The sequence below is a fragment of the Protopterus annectens genome, chromosome 1.part0, assembly GCF_019279795.1.
Source record: "Protopterus annectens isolate FY-2018-M chromosome 1.part0, PAN1.0, whole genome shotgun sequence".
Taxonomy (NCBI): domain Eukaryota; kingdom Metazoa; phylum Chordata; order Ceratodontiformes; family Protopteridae; genus Protopterus; species Protopterus annectens.
The window spans coordinates 1,428,565,434-1,428,583,295 of record NC_056725.1 but is presented as its reverse complement, the minus strand read 5'-3'; positions in this window follow the sequence as shown (position 1 = coordinate 1,428,583,295).

The following is a 17,862-nucleotide window of genomic DNA, read 5'->3' as shown; positions in this document are numbered from 1 at the left end:
TCCATATAATACAAAGTTCATCCCTGTCCAGTTTCAAGCATAACTTTGCTTCATGGATGAGAAACAGAAAATTTACCCGAGAACTGCTTCCTCTACTACTATTGGACAGAGGCAGCTCTTAAATGCTTTATCCCATGCTTGGGTCGTCTCAAATTATCTAATGTACTGTATGATCCCAGCTATTCTTATTAGGGACAATATATAATTATCAACCATGGGATGGGTAAGGCCATTCTATAGCCAAATGGGATAGGTTATTTAAAACACAAAAAGGGAAATTGGCTAGGCTTAAAATGGCCTACATGGGCAGCTATCCTAGTACTTACCTATGAATGTATGAATGTATGAACCTATAAAAGGCTCTGTTCATCCACCAAGGTACAGGTAAATGTAGTTTAGTGGTCATGCAATGTTAGGTGCTGAGAAAGTGAATGAGTGTGTGTGTGTGTGTGTGTGTGTGTGTGTGTGTGTGTGTGTGTGTGTGTGTGTGTGTGTGTGTGTGTGTGTGTGTGTGTGTGTGTGTGTGTGTGTGTGTGTGTGTGTGTGTGTGTGTGTGTGTGTGTGTGTGTGTGTCTGTTTTGAATGAATGTGTGAGGGTGTGTGTGTGTGTGTGTGTATGTGTGTGTCTGTGTGTGTGGGTTAGAGTGACTGTCATACTTCCACACACCCTTAGACTAACGAGCAAAACCTGCAAAATTGGGATGGGAACACTAGCCATCAGGAAATAACTCTGCAGGCATTAGACAGGGAGACCCCTTGCTACCAGGGAGAATACTAAAGACGTGGCTGGATGACTCTTACTGTGTCTTAATAGCAGTTTTACATGGCATGGATGGGGAAACAAATACAAGGCACCAGAGCTAACAGATTGTGCCTTAATAGCACTTATACTAGACGTGAGACAGGAAACATTAGCCAAGAGGGATTACAATTTCATCTCATGCCTTAACAGCACTTACACATGACATGAGTCATGGGGAAATTAGACACAAGGGATGCCCTAAGTGATATGCCTATAAGGCACTAAGAAGAATTTAACTCTGCACCCCCCCATGATGGAGCATATTAGTCCTCTGCATCACCGCTTGACACCAGGGATGGAATCTAAAAAAAAATAAATATGTTGTGAAAAAATAAATAAATAAACTACAAAGGGGGAGAAGCCTTCAAACCCTACACCTTTGTCACAGTAAACATCAGCATTAACCTGCTGAGCTAACTGATGAGTTAGTGAGCAGCATTTTTTAGCACATACAAAGGGACTAAGGATCTCAGGCATTAATTAATGCCTGCAACATTTTGTTAGTTATGAGGGAGAGGGACAAGGAACAAAAAACATACATCTCAACCTCACAGCGCACAAAGTGTAGGCAAAGCAAAAATTACTGGTGGAACAAAAACAAAATCAGGGACAGATTTTAATTATTCCTGCTATAAACGTAGAAAATCACTACATTCATTTAATGATATACAGTGTGAAACTCTAATGTCTGGCATTGACTGACTGTAATCATCAATAGTTTACCTTGGCAGGACAAGGGAGCTGTATGAGATATTCTGACAACACAGGGACATGTATGTGGTAGGTGGTGTCTGGGTCTGAATGTGTGCATTGCATGTGGGAGAGTGAATTGGAGCGGCTATGCCAACACTATGCATCGGCTGTCACTGTTGTTAACTACCAAAACAAAGTACTGATCTGCACATATGTAGTCAGCGTTTCAGAGACAACATACAAAATTGCCAGTAATGAGGTCTTTCCATATTGCAGCTAATGTGTCCCTGAATACGCTAGTGCCACATCAAAGAAATAGGGCCTTTTTTATCTCAGCTTATAAAAAAATGGAGGAGTGCTTTCTGAATCCTTATGTTTGTCCCTTTACAGATGAGATATTACTTCAGGAAACTCATTATCAACACATTTAGACTCCTAGGCTCCAGGAAAACAAATTCTGCAAAATTTCAGGTGCCATTATAACCTCCTTAAGATTCATGCTCTTCCTGTATGTTTTAATTCCACAGAACAGAACTATATTTGGTTAATGTCTTATCTAATGGCAGACTTAATATTTCTTTTCATTTTGCAGTAGTTTAATTAACATAATTGTCAACAACTGCAAGCAATGGCTGCACTCTTTCTTAACCATCATCATTCTTTATCCCTGATTCTTTGGTTTAAAAATGGAACCATCATTCAGCATGTTTTCCTGCACCTTGTCCATTTTTTTAATTACAGAGGAAGAGCAAAGAATATCTTGGGAAATATGTAGAAGTAGGAATTAATGTCCCCCATTTATAATCTTCCCATAAGGCTTATACCATTAACATTTTCATCAGTTCCTTGCCTCTTCCAATAAAGTTAACTAGAGGAGTACCCTGTCTCATGTATGACACCAGGTACCTAGTACTCCATCCACATTTCAGCCAATCTGCTTTTTTGCCAGCGATGCTTCAGTAAGTGCCTTACTTATGGAAACATTATTCTTCCTTCCACAAGTAGCCATTTCTGTTTTTTTTCTCTTTTGTCCAGTACTTCCAATTCACAAGTTTTTTCACTTTGGCTAATAGAAAATAACAGGCGGTTAACATGTTGGGATCAAATGCAATTTGTGAATTTGATAAAAATTTTTGATCTAAAAAAAATGCACCTTGTCTGAAGATTCGATAAGTGTGTATCTGCAAGCTAAATGCTAACATCCTTGAGTGCTCATCATTTGACTACTGCTGCAGTCGCCTTAGCTGGATGAGTTATATACTGCATAGGAGATAACAGATGGCCAGCTTTCAGTGTTAAGGACACCTTCTACTCTCCTTGACAACAGAGCGTGAGCAGAGCTGGAGTAAATCAGTGGTCTAGGAACCAAGCCCTTCAGAGTTTTCCTGCCACTAAGGAGCACTCCTACTGAGTACTTTTGAAGATCAATGGTCAACTAGCATTTCTCAATTACTGGGCAGAGAAGTTCCTTTTGGGTAGAAAAAATTACACAATTTGTTTTTTTGACTAAAAACAGTACCTTTTCAAGTAAAGCTGTTTGTTTTACACTAGCAGTTTAATTTTTGTTAGACTATCATGAATTTTCTGTCATTTGGAAGACTGTGGTTTTTATTTTAATTTTAGTGAAAGCTTTATTATTTTAATGTTTGCTCTAAATGTTTGTGAAAAAAAATATAAATTGTGTTCAGAGACTGTTGCAACTGTATGTGATGCTTGCCACAGTGTTTTTAAGGTAAAAAAGTACCTTTTTGATACTAACCTTTTTACCAACTATTATTGTTAGTTTTACCTGGATTTTGGGCTTCTTTCTTGGCTGCTTTACCATAGAACAGCTTATTGGATCCTTGCTTCTTCATTCCTCCATCCAGAAAAAGGACAACATTCATGGACAGCCTTTGCCTATTCAGCAAAGTATTGCTTTGCCTCAGCCACAGATAGCTGACTTTGCAATGGCCATTCCTGGCTCCTCAGATTACTTTTTCTTCCTTGTTCCCTCTGGTATAATCCCTTCAGCTACCATGGACCGAGGGTTAGATGCATCCTAAGAAGCTGTTGAAGTGTCCATGGTAGACATAGGAGAATCACTCTTGTCAGACTCACAGGAAGGTGCGGGGAATACATTTTTGCCTAGCTGGACGAGGATGCCTGTTCACCAGGGTGATGTCTCTGACAGGATTCAGTCTTTTATTTTGTGGAGATTCCTATTAAAAATAAGCAGAAAGCTAGACATTTGTGTTCTCCTTTGCAGAAAGCTAGACATTTATGTTCTCTTATCTCTGTTACTTTAGACAGGGATAATTTATTTGTCTTAATTCTGGCTCTTAACCTTTCACATTCTAGATTTACTGGTAAGAGAAAAAGAATTATTCATTTTCTGAAGATAGTGTGATTAAAAAGGAAAATTATTGTGCAGGAACAACTTCTTTTTTCTCTCTCCTGAGGTAATTGATTCTGATAATGGGGACAATAGCTTTTCAGATTGTCCCTTGGAAGAATTTTCTATTTCTGAATCTATATCAAGTATGAACTAGTTGCCTGTTTCAAGGAACATAATGGCATTCCAGTTTCTTTGACAAAATATGATTTATTTCTTTCTCCTACCTCTGCACCTCCTTTTTCCAGCTTTGGTGGATGTTTTTATTAATGCATGCAGCATTCCTGACAGCCAGTCTGTAGTCCCCTAACTACACAGGTAGATTGTATAAAGATTCTCAGCCTTGTACTTTTAAATCTCCCCCAACATCTGGCTCTACATTTCTTTATTTGGCACCATTTAATCTCACAGAAATTGTTTCTGAGAGTGATCAATCAGAAATATAGATAGCAGTGGAAGTCCCTCCCTCTTTTTCAGGGGATGTCTCCGCAACCTCCAGATCAAACTTCTTTCTTCCCTCTTGTCATTCAGCATTTGCTGACTCACGAGGTCATAGAGACTGTTCCTCTTCTTTCACAGGGAGAGTTTTTATTCAAGAATGCGTCTAGTAACACATAAGGAAACCACATGTAGACCAGTCCAAGATATTTAGTTTGTGAAAGTTCCAAAGATCAAAATGCTATCCCTTCACAACCTGTTACCACTTATTACCCCTTTAAGATGTTTGATGACTCTAGATTTAAAGGATGCTTATTGTCATACTCCAATAGCATCAAATTTGAAATGTTTTAATGTTTTCTGTATCTAGATGATGCTATCAGTTCTCTTTGGTTATCCACTGTTTCAAATGTGTTTAAAATTTGTCTGATTCTACTGATAGCCTATTACAGACTGCAGGGTGTTGACATTATTCCTTATTCAGATGACTTGCTTATGTTTACAGTCTTTTTCAAAGTGTCAGACTGGGCTTCAAGGTGAACATTCAAAAGCCATGTTTGACTGTTTCCACAGGATTGCGTTCCTGGGGTTTCTCCTAGGTACTTCACTTCAAAGAGTTTTATTGCATGGGAAAAGATCTAGATCTGCATCTATTCAGTCCATAACTTCAAGAAGAGAATTTCCCAGAATACTAGGATTCATGGCATCTATGTTTCTCATGATTCCTTTAGACAGACTCCATATGAAAAAGATTCAGTGATACTTAAAATCTCTATGGTCCCAACATCAACAACCCTTGATGTTTCAAATTCAATTTTTGGGATTTGAAAAAATGGGACTGCATTGATGGAGAGATCAGTTTTATCTGACTTCGGGTTTCCATTTCATTCTTCCAGCCTGAACATAGTCTGTAGCAACAGATGAATTAGACTTTGCTTTTGGAGTTATGTTTTTGGGGGTGAAATCACATGGTCTTTGGAACAAAAATGACAGAAGAAAACCCATGAACATAAAAAGAGATATTAGCAGTTATAAATACACTCATCTCTCTCAATCATCTGTGGTCCCCAAGACCTCTGCAAGTAATTACAGACAGCACAGCAGTGATAGGGTACATAAACAGATCTTAACCTCTGTGCAGGTTAGTCTTGTTAGCCTGGGATATAGAATTTCAGCACAATCTCACTCTACAGGTATCTTACATTCCTTCATAGCAAAACGTTGTGGCAGGCAAACTGGGTAGGACCAGTATAGACTTTCAAGAATGGAAATCAAATCAGGAGGTTATCTAGGATTTGATCCATCTGTGGAGAACACCACAGATAGATCTATTTTCTTCCATTCACAGTAAACAACTAGCAAACCTTTGCTCCAGAATTCCTTGCAAGCCGGCCCACAGATGCATTCTCATTTCCGTGGATGGAAATATTTCTGTATGCCTTTCCACCTGTTCCACTAGCATCCACAGTTATTCCGAGCATTCAGAAGGACTTCCCAAATATCATTGTGGTGACTACCTTCTGATCCAGACAAAACTGATTCTGTCTTCTTTTGAAAACGGCCAAGGTCAATTACTACAAACTTCCTCACAGAATAAACTTACTCAGACATGACAGGGGTTGTTTGCTGCAGCCCAGCTTGAAACAACTTCAACTAACTGCCAGGATGGTAGAGTTTTAATACCTTTTAGGCACCTATTTTCTTAGTATGTGCAGCAGATATTAAATGAGGCAATGAAACCTGTCACTAGGAAATCATATATTGGAAAATGGAAAAGATTGTCTAGTAAGTGCCGTACTAAGATCCAAGACCCTTTTAAGATTAGTGTTTCTATGGTTCTACTATATTTGTATAAATTATTATCCTTAGATCTTACTTACTCCTCTGCCAAGATATATTTGTTAGCCATTTCAGCATGTCTGTCCATGGATACCCTCCTTTCAATGCATTTCTACGTCATGATGTCTTTAAAAGGGGATCTGCATACTCATCCAACTACACAACACATGTCTCTTCCTTGGGATCTTAATTTTTTTTTTGGGGGGGGGGGGATAAACTCTTACTGCATTTAAACCAGCTCATCAGTCTGATTTGAGATTCTTAAAGTGGAAAACAGATTTTCTGATTGCTCTGACGTCTGGAAGAGCAGTAGCTGAGTTGCAAGCTCTCATGTTGGATCAACTTAATCTCACATTTCACAAAGAAGATAGAGTTTATTTTTTAGAACTAATCCTTGATTCATACCTAAAGTGATATACAAGTTTACTTTAAGCCAAGCAATTCACCTCCATAACTTGTATCCAGAATGTAAAAATAAGATAGGAAGGATACTTCATTCTTTGGATGCCCACAGGTGACTTAGATAGTATCTTGATAGAACTAAAATCTCTAGAAATTCTGATCAGTTGTTCATCCTGTGTAAAGATAAGGGAAAAGAGCAAGCTGTGTCAAATAGACTGTCTCCAAATGGCTGTCCCATGCTATCTCCTTCTGTTATTCCCACTGTAATATGTAAATTCCTGGCAGGGTCAAGGAACATTCTACTAGGGCCTTGGCTTCATCACTGGCTTTTTGGATAGGGGTGGGCTCTAAAAGTATTCTACAGGCAGCAGCTTGGTCCTTTGTACATACTTTTACAAAGCACTATAAACTAGATTCCTTTTCCAGGTCTTGAAATGGCTTTGCTAGAACCATTCACTAGGAAATGGCTTTGCTAGAACCATTCACTAGGGGCCCCTGAACCCTAATCTTTACTCTACCCAAACCTTATAAGCTAAACTACTCTATCCATGTAGCTAAGGCTAATGCAGCAGTGTTCAAGTGATGAACATAATACAATTGTGTGAGTAAACGTAGCACAACAGTAGATGTCTGAATATCACTGCTGCAGTAGTCACTCCCTCCCTCCAAACCCCTTATTTTGTATGATTTTAATTTGCCAAGATGAGGATTTTTATTGTTATTTGAATAGCATTGACCTTCTCAGGGTATCCCTCTTTCATAGGTTCATAGATTCATAGGTAGGTACTAGGCTATTGGTCCTAGGGCCTATACAAGCCTAGCCAAAAAGGTACCCTGGCTTTCGCCACCCAAGAAAATTATTTTCCTGTGCCCCTGTCAAGCAGAACCACAGAAGTGATCCTCGGAGTGAATTTCCTATTACCCATCCAATCATCAAGATTTTTCTTGAAGAGTGTTAATGAAGAGCTCTGTTTGACATAGATAGGTAGTCTGTTCCAGAGTAAGGGAAGTCTCCGGGACAGGAATCTATCCCTCCAGCATGTTCTATTTATTGTGGTGACAAGGTTTAGGTCCCTAGAGCATGTAGCTCAGAGGGATTGGGAATTCTTTAAGTAGAGCATGTCTAAAAGCTCTGGGTTTGACATAGCTTTGTATGTTAGGCAGAGACTGCCTCTGAGTAGGCTATATGCGACGGAGTAAAGCTGGAGTTTTTTGAGTCGGTCTGCGTAAGGCATCTGTTTGAGGCCAGTAATCCTCTTTGTGAGGTACTTTTGCGTCCTTTCCAGTTGTTGTAGATGTCTTGTGATGTACATACCAGAAGGGGCATTGTACTCTATAATGGGTCTAAGGAGTGATGAGTAACAATGACCTCTTTTTTTCTGGATGAGAAACCTTTTGTGTTGATGTGTGCTATGTAGAAGGATTTCCTGACCACTGTGGTGATGTGATTATCAAAGGAGAGACTACTCTCCATCTGTGTCCCAAGGTCTCTTATCACACTTTCGGTGTTAAGTAGACTACCGCCTATGTGGTAGTTCATGGGTACAGAGTTTTTACCAAAGGGGATGACAATGCACTTTTTGGCATTGAACTTGAGACCATGGCTTTGACACCAGGCATCTGTCTTAGTGAGGCCCTTTTTTAGGATGTCCACATCCTTAGGAGTTTTGATTATGGCTCCTAGTTTGCAGTCATCTGCAAATTTAGTTAGCCAAAGACCTTCTGTGTTAGCCCATACTTCAGAGAAGTAGATACCAAACAGGAGAGGACCCAGGATTGAACCCTGTAGTACTCCACTTTTCACTGGTCTGAAGTCTAATTTTGAGTCTGCTACTTTCACAGTGTGGGTTCTGTCAGTAAGCCAGTTGGCAACCCATCTTGTAACACAGGGATGTATACCTAGTTTAGTGAGTTTATCTATAATTCCAGAGTGGAGGATGGTGTTGAACACCTTGGCGAGGTCTAGATAGGCTGTGTGAACCACCTTACCCTCATCTATGGGTTTGGTGACTACTTCAAAGAAGTCTATCAGGTTTAGGAGACATGATCTGCCTTTTATAAACCCGAACTGTGTGGGGTCCAGAGTTTGGAGATCACCAATGTCTTTGTTTATGAATTCCATGATGATACATTTCATGGCCTTGCAGACCAGGCTCGTCAGGCTAATTGGGTGGTAGTTCCTGGGGTCTGTTGTGGCCCCCCCCTTTTGTGGAGTGGGATAACCGTCACTGTGCACCATTCAGTGGGCTCAAAGACTGAGGTGAGGCTATGATTGAACATGGTACTTAGGTGGGGTGCCAATTCATTCTGTAGTTCGTGTAGAAAGCAGCCTGGGATGCTGTCAGGTCCCATGGACGCAGTGTTCTTGGCTTTGGAGAGTGAGGTTTTTACCTGTGAAGCTGTGATTACAGGAACTTTGTATTCTTCCGGTATAAAGATGGGCCCTTTAGGGGGTCAGAGGGGGGTAAAGTTAGCACTGAGCCTATCTGCCAGGATGTTGGCAATATCAGTTGGTTCTGTATATTTAGTGTCATTGTGCTGCAACTCAGAGCAGATCTGAGTGTTGCTATTGAGATTCTTGACATAGCTATAGAATGCTTTGTGGTTGTCATTAGAATCAGTGGTGTTTTTATTTTCATGACTAGCTTTGGAGGATTTTATGAGGGATTTCAGCTTCTTACTGAGGCTGACCAGGGAGTTCCTCCAATCATGGGATTTTACTCTTTTTTTCAGCAGTTTCTTTCTTCTGTTGTAGAGTTTGTTTATGGCAGAAAACCACTAGATTGGCTTCCTTTTTTTGGAGGATAGCATCTTGGTTCTGTTAGGGATAGCACAATCCATGCACTCGTGTAAGTGCTTATAAAGTGCATTTGTGTAGGATTCAGCAGTCGTACCTCTATTGTCCATCTGCATTGGTGTTGTGAAGTTTGCCACTTCTGTCTTAAGAAGTGTGAAGTTTGCTTTGGAGAATTTTTTTATGGTTGTTTTCCTAATGGGGGTGGGAGCGGGATGTCTAGGGTGATTAGCTTGTGGTTGGATCTGACCAATGAGGAGCTGACCTCTGGTGTGGAACACCGGTCTCCCATGTTGGAGACAACCAGGTCTAGCATATTGCTGCTCCTGGTGGGGGTGTGGATAAGTTGATCCAAGGCATTGGAATTGATGATTTCCAGAAAATGTTGAGCAAAAGAGTTGGTACACTAGTAGTTTTCCCAGTTAATGGCAGGGTAGTTGAAATCACCCATTATTAGAGTGTTAGGTTATACCTTAATATTTTCCAGTGTATCAAGAAAAGAAGAGTGGGAATCCTGGGGCATGGTGTGGGCTCTGTAGCAAGCTACAATCTGGATTGTGGTTTTGCCCAGAGTTAGTTGAACTTGGATAATCTCGGATGCATTATGCGGAGCAACTAGCTTGGAGGTGTGGCTATCCTTAATGAATATGGACACGCCTCAGTTGGTATGAAAGCTCTGAGGGGCTTGGAAAAAAGGATTATTTTCTCCAACGTTGCCCAGGCTCTCAATGATCTGGGCACATAGAAAGGAGTCCTAAGCTTTGAAGGCTGTCCAGCTGTTATATCCTATGTAGGATGTAACCCATATAGCTAAGGCTTCTTCAACAGTGAGCTTTCATATGCCTACTATTATACTAAGTGTACTATCTAAACTGTACTTTCCTTTCCCAATATGATGTTTACATGGCCAAAATAGAAACATATTATAAAATTACTGCTTAGCAAAAAATACCCAAAAATGCACTTTCATTGGTACCTATCAGGGTATCCCATCAATTATACTGTAGCTCCCTAACACATGGCAGAACTGAATAGATGAACATTCCACATTATCCTATAATATAGTAAGACAATATTTGCATTCTTCTAGCCATAAGGCTGTTATATGCACAAAGCTCTTTTCAGATCTTTATAGTTCAGTTTACACTGATAACCTAACTGCTGTTCAAACAACTTGATTGAGGTAACCCCATGTAAATATTTTCTACATACTGTGTACATAAATCAGTATTATTATTATTGAAGGAAGTTAATGACTAGCTTGCTCAGACAGTAAGGAAAAGCTTAATTTGTTATCCGGGAAGGCTGTGTGCAATATGAGTCATAGTTTTACCTCTATTACTTATATTTGTTTTTAGTATTAGGCTACTGAATATACTTACTTCCCCAGTGAAGGGTTTCAAATATAAGCTTTCAAACAGAATTGGATCAGTCATTGCCTTTAGATTAGGTAGATGTCAACACTAACTAAGAAACAAAAAATACAGTAAACTCTCAGTTATCCGGCACCCATGGGGATTGGTAGATGCCAGATAACTGTAGTTTCTGGTTGCTTGAGAGTTAATATAAAAATAGGCCTAATACTGTACCTTACACTATTTGTTTGGTTAGACTTCTTCTCAGGTTGGGGAGAGAGGGAATTTATTCCTGCCTTCCTTTTTAAAACTCTAAAACTCTAAAAATATAAGGTATGTTTCTGTGGGAGGAAAACAGAAAGTGCAACACATGAAAATTGTACTGTATTTCTTCAATTTTTTCTGTTTGCTTGAGTTCTGGTTAACTGAGAGTTTACCATAAAAGTTTAAAAAGGTATGGACTGTAAATCCTTCAAAGTTCTTTGTAAACTTGTTTTTTCCTTAATCATATGTTAAGGATGGCAAATTACGACCACTTGAGGTATAAAGTGACAGCATCGCTAACAAGCTCCATATTACTGCTAAATGTCCAATTCTGACTACTTCTGAAATGATAAACAGTATTTATAGCAGCCTGCTTTCTGTGTACCAGTTAATGATATACAAAGGTTTGTGAACATTCACCAAAAGCATATCATCATAGATAAACTGCTGTGGAAACCATTTAGTTTAAATAAAAAGGTGTCTCATATCCTGCTAGAAATCTGCAACTCTTTTTAATGGAGTATAATGATACAACAGACTCAAAGGCAATAGAAATGTGAATATACAGGGCTAAGTTACTTACAAGACAGAAAACTTCAACTTAGCACTGTTGACTTCTTAATAAAGCTATAGAATGACATTGGCTTGTGTTAAAAGAGTTACAGATCAGTTTATCTGTCCCAAACAGACCTGCATCAAAATGAAGGAATATATTTAGTTAAGCATAATATGTTTTCTAGTTATAACATTAAATATTAATTGTCATTACGTAAGGCTTATATTACAATATGAGTACCACTTCTGCTACTCAGGTCTACACCCCATGAGGCCAAGTCAAACCTTATACTGGAGGACCCCAGTCAAACATTAGTATATATATCCTTGCAAGTATTACCTTTTTTGTTTTATCTGTCCCAAACAAACCTGCATCAAAATGAAAGAATATATTTAGCTAACCATAATATTTTTTCTAGTTATAACATTGAATATTGTCATTACATAAGGCACAGTCATCTAAGTAAATCCATGTTGTCAGTTTTGAAATCAACCTAGCCATGTATTGCTTCATTTAATTTTACTTATGAGATCAGATCAGCTCATATGAGGCTCAAGATTTGTATAACCTCTTTTTGGTTAATTTTTCTCATGACTGTCAGGTATTGTATTCATAACATGTTATTTTCCAAACTAGTAGGTATTTGAGATATATGGCTGAATATGGCTTCCTTTCCCTGCCATTGCAATTTTATCACTTATCTTTATCTTCTATCTACAGTTGTGTTACAAAAAAAGGTGAAGCCAGATGATCTAAATGAAATGAATCATTAGCTGGATAACTGCTGGCTTGATTTGACAAAACACTGGAAAAGAATGTGAATTCAGACTTATAGAAAACTCTAGAAATGATGCTTGTTCATTGTAAAAGTACAAAAGAAAGAAATAGTAATTTTTCCTGTCATTCCACTTGCAACCATTGGACATAAAGTGACAAAATTACACTAAGTAGACAAGTGAGCAGAAAACCTGGAATGTAAAAAGCTACAAAATCAAATTATAGTGCGTGTGTGTGTGTGTGTGTGTGTGTGTGTGTGTGTGTGTGTGTGTGTGTGTGTGTGTGTGTGTCTGCGTGTGTGTGTGCGTGCGTGCGTGCATGCGCGTGTGTGTGTGTGTGTGTGTGTGTGTGTGTGTGTGTGTGTGTGTGTGTGTGTGTGTGTGTGTGGGTGTGTGTGGGTGTGGGTGTGTGTGTCTGTGTGCATGCATGGGTGCGTGTGTGTTTACACAAATGCCTACACATGCTTTTGTATGCCCTCTGTGTTTGTAAATATGACTTTTCAGAAGATTTCAGATTATTTCTTTAAACAGGTAATCAATTCAGGTCAGCAGCAGTTGAAATGACCATAATTTCAAAATTAAGTAAAATGCTTGTTAAGACAGACAAAAATTTGTGGGACATTTTCAACTACTCTACTAAGAACTAAACAGTGCTGTTATCTAAGAAATACATGCTTACTTGTTATTTTCTTTAGTCTCTGACTGACTGTAGCAACAAGTTCATTTTTGTTAGGGTAAACACAGGTAGATCAAATATTCTGGTAGGAGTAGTGGAGTATGGGACATCTAGACTTTCAAATAAGTATTTTTAAGAGAATTGGATTCTGAAGAATAGGAACTAAGAAAGGGTAAGACTAAAATTAGTAGCAGGTGACATTCTGACCAGACTACTGCCATAGATATGCTGCGGGATGTAAAGGCCATGCTTTTTGTTAGCTAAACAAAATATTTTATAAGCACACTTATAGCCATAGGTCATGAAGAAGTTTGTAATCAAAAGTATTTTGTTTGCATTTTCTATTTTGTTTTCCTTATATTAATTCCCATTTGTTCTCAGTTTCCCAAGCTCCTGCTCTGCTTGGTATTTTAAGGGACTTCATTACAGGGTTGGAAAGCTGTAGGTCACAAATATAGCTTTTTAGAAGTTTAAGGGAAAATATTTCCAGATCCCGCACTTATAAAATGCTTACTGTAATTTAGAAATGATTCCTAAAGAGTCTTAGGTTTCTGTACCACACCAGACACAAATGGAGCTCAAATATTATTTGAAATACACACACACATATGTATATCTATCTATATATATATATATATATATATATATATATATATATATATATATATATATATATATATATATATACACACACACAGTGGATATAAAAAGTTTACACACCCCTATTAAAATGCCAGGTTTTTGTGATATAAGAAAATTAGACCACAATAAATCATTTCAAAACTTTTACCACCTTTAATGTGACCTATAAACTGTACAATTCAATTGAAAAACAAACACATCCATTATGGAAAAAAAAATATATAAAAAACCCCTTAAACTAATACTTTGTTGAAACACCTTTTGATTTAATTACAGCATTCAGTCTTTTGGGGTATGCACCTGCCATCAATTAAAGATACTCTGATTAACCCCAAATAAAGTTCAGCTGTCCTAGTAGGATTTTCCTGACATTTACTCAGTTGCCTGCTACAGCAAAAGCCAAGGTTCGCAGAGAGTTTATAAAGCATCAAAGGGATCTCATTGTTGAAAGATATCAGTCAGGAGAAAGGTACAGAAAATGTTCCACAGCATTGGATATACCATGGAACACAGTGAAGATAGTCATCAAAAAGTGAAGAAAATACGGAACAACAGTGACATTGCAAAGAACTGGACTTCCCTCCAAAATTGATGAAAAGGCAAGGCTGCCAAAAGACCTACAGCAACACTGAAGGAGCTGCAGGAATTTCTGTCAAGTACTGGTTGTGTACTACATGTGACAACAATCTCCCATATTCTACATATGTCTGGACTATGGGGCAGGGTTGCAAGATGGAAACCTTTTCTTATACAGAAAAACATCCAGGCCTGGCTAAAATTTGCAAAACAATACATCAAGTCTCCCAAAAGCATTTGGGAAAATGTGTTCTGGTCTGATGAGTGCTGTTTTTGTGCCAAACATACCTTTTGGCCACAATTCCAAAACGTATGTTTGGCACAAAAACAGCACTTCACATCACCAAAAGAACACCATCCCCACAGTGAAGCATGGTGGTGGCAATATCATGCTTTGGGGTTGCTTTTCTACAGCTAGAACTGGAGCTTTAGTCGAGGTGGAGGGAATTATGAACAGTTCCAAATACCAGTCACTTAGGTTCATAGGTTCATAGGTTCATACTAGGCTATCTGCCCAAGGGCATTTATAAGCCTAGCCCATAGTTATGTGGCTTTCGCCACCCCTTTAGTTTGAATAAAACTATGCCTATTATTTTGCTGTGCCTCTGTCAAACAGTGACACTGAAGTAATCCCTGGGGTATATCTGCGATCTCCCATCCATTGGTCAAGATTCCTCTTGAACAAGGCCAGCGAGGTGCTCTGCCTCACATGTACCGGGATTTTGTTCCACAGCATAGGGAGTCTCTAGGTGATGAATCTGTCCCTCCAGCACGTTCTATTAATAACCGTGTCAAGGTTTAAGTCTCCCGCCCTTGTAGTTCTGAGGGACCTAGATTTTTTGAGGTGAAGCATATTCATCAAATCTGGGTTTGACATGGCCTTATATGTCAGGCACAGGTCACCTCTGAGCAAGCGGTATGAGACTGAATAGAGCTGGAGTTCTTTCAGTCGGGCAGCATAAGACATATTTTTGAGAACCTTTATCCTTCTGGTGAGGAACTTTTGGGACCTTTCCAGCTGCTGCAGGTGTCGGGTCAGATACATTCCGAATGGGGCATTGTACTCAATCATAGGTCTAATGAGTGATGAGTACAGGGGGACGATGACCTCCCTTGATCTAGATGTGAATCCCTTCATGATCAGGTGGGCAATGTAGAAGGTTTTCCTAACTACTTTAGCAACATGAGTGTCAAGCGAGAGGCTACTGTCAACCTGGGTCCCCAGATCCCTGATGACTTCTTCTGTGCTCAGTGGATTGCCACCTATGTGGTAGGTAACCTTGTTTTTCCCGAAGGGTATGACTATGCATTTCTTGGCGTTTAACTTTAGGCCATGGCTCTGGCACCAGTTATCCATTTCTGTGAGGCCCTTCTGAAGGATATCTGTGTCAGATGTGTTTTCGACTATGGCGCCCAGTTTGCAGTCATCTGCAAACTTTGTCAGCCATAACCCTCCTGTGTTTGCTTGTACTTCAGAAAAGTTGATGCCAAACAAGAGTGGACCCAGAACTGAGCCCTGTGGGACACCACTTGTGACAGGCTTTGAGTCTGACATGGCTCCAGCAACTCTGACCCTGTGGGTTCTGTCACTTAGCCAGTTTGCAACCCATCTTGTGATGTATGGGTTTACATTCAAGCTGATGAGTTTTTCGATGATACCTGAGTGGGGTATTGTGTCGAAGGCCTTTGCCAGGTCGAGGTAGGCTGTATGGACTGCCTTTCCCTCATCAATGGCCTTGGTGACTGTCTCAAAAAGTCAACCAAGTTTAAAGGCATGATCTGCCTTTGACAAAGCCAAACTGGGTTGGATCCAAAGTCTGCAAGTTCCCTATGTCTTTATTTATGAGTTCCATTATGATCCTCTCCATGGCTTTGCAGATAAGGCTTGTCAAGCTAATGGGACGGTAATTTCCAGGGTCGGTGGAGGCACCGCCCTTGTGAAGTGGGACCACAGTCGCCGTGCGCCACTCCTTGGGTACGTATCCTGAGGTGAGGCTAAGATTAAACAGTTGTCCTAACTGCGGGTTTAATTCCTCATTGAGTTCGTGGAGCACACAGCCGGGGACACTATCCGGTCCCATGGATGCTGTGTTTTTTGCCTTGGAGAGAGCAGTTCTCACCTGGGCGTTGGAGATGTTTGGGGGGCTACAATCCTCTGGTATAGATATCTCTCCTTTTGGGGGGAAGGGGGGAGAGGTTTGCACTGAACCTGTCAGCCAGTATGTTGGCAATGTGTGTTGGTTCAGTAATCTTCACATCATTTTGAACTAATTCTGAGCATATCTGGGAGTTTCCTCCTAGGTTTCTAACATAGCTAAAGAAGGCCTTATGATTGTCTTTTTTGAGTCCTTGGCGATTTTTCTCTCAAAATTTGCCTTGGATGATTTTATGAGAGCTCTTAGTTTTTTACTTATAATGATCAAAGGTGTCTTACCTTTCAAGGATTTTGCTCTGTCTTGTAGTAGCTTCCTCCTTTTGTTGTAGAGCTTGTTTATGGCTGGGGTCCACCAGACTGGACGCTTGCCTTTGGTACAAAGAGTCTTAGTTTTGTTTGGGATTGCCTGATCCATGCAGTCCTGTAGGTGCTGGTAGAAGGCATTTGTAAGTGATTCAGCGGTTTGAGTAATGTTTACCACTGGCTCAGGGGCCTTAAAGGAGACCACACTAGTTTTTAGAAGTGTGAAGTCGGCTTTTGAGAAGTTTTTCACTGTGGTCTTTTTTATTTTAGGTGGGGGTGGGATGAGGACCTCCAGCGAGATTAGTTTATGATCTGATCTCACCAGTGAGGGGTATACTTCCGGTGTTGAACATTGTGATCCCATGTTTGTGATGATGAGATCAAGTATGTTTTCTCCTCTTGTGGGGATGGTGACTAGTTGTTCCATGGCATTTGAGTTTATGAACTCCAGGAACCTTTGGGCTGGAGTGTTTGGGCTTGAGTAGTGTTCCCAGTCTATATTAGGGTAGTTGAAGTCACCTAGTATGATGGTGTTTGGAGATACATTTATCCCCTCCAATGTTTTCAGGAAGGCCATGTGAGGTTCCTGAGTTTAAGAGGGTGGCCTGTAACATGCTACAAATTGTATAGCAGTCTTACCTATGGTTAATTGCACCTGGATGGTCTCCGATGCATCATGCGTTGTCACCAACCTTGAGGTGTGGGTGTCCTTTATGAATATGGACACCCCCCCCTTTCTTGGTGTTGTCCGGATTTTGGGGCCGGAACGCATGATATGAGGTGAAACCTGATAGTGCTGGGGTGCTCTCAGGAGCCTTGAACCAGGTTTCTGTCACAGCACAGACATCGATGTTCTCCATACTGAGAAGGGCCTCGAGTGCGTGCATCTTGAGATTGAGACTTCTGGCATTGAGCAGCATTACCCTTAGTTTTTTTCCTTTTTTGTGTTCTAGGGTGGTAAGTTTAGAATTTGAGCCTTGCCTAAAAAAGGCACTATGGGGGTGGCAAGAGCCTTTGCCAATATCCGGAAGCCTAGGGGTGACAGGTGCAAGCTGTCCCTCATGAAGCAGCGTGGCTTGTCCAGCATGTCATCCCAGGCAGACAGACATTGGATCCCCTTTGAATGACACCAGAATTTAAGCCAATTATTAAAGCTGATCATCTTATCACTGTATTGTGGCATCATTCTAGGTGAAGGTAGGATACTGCTCAAGGTC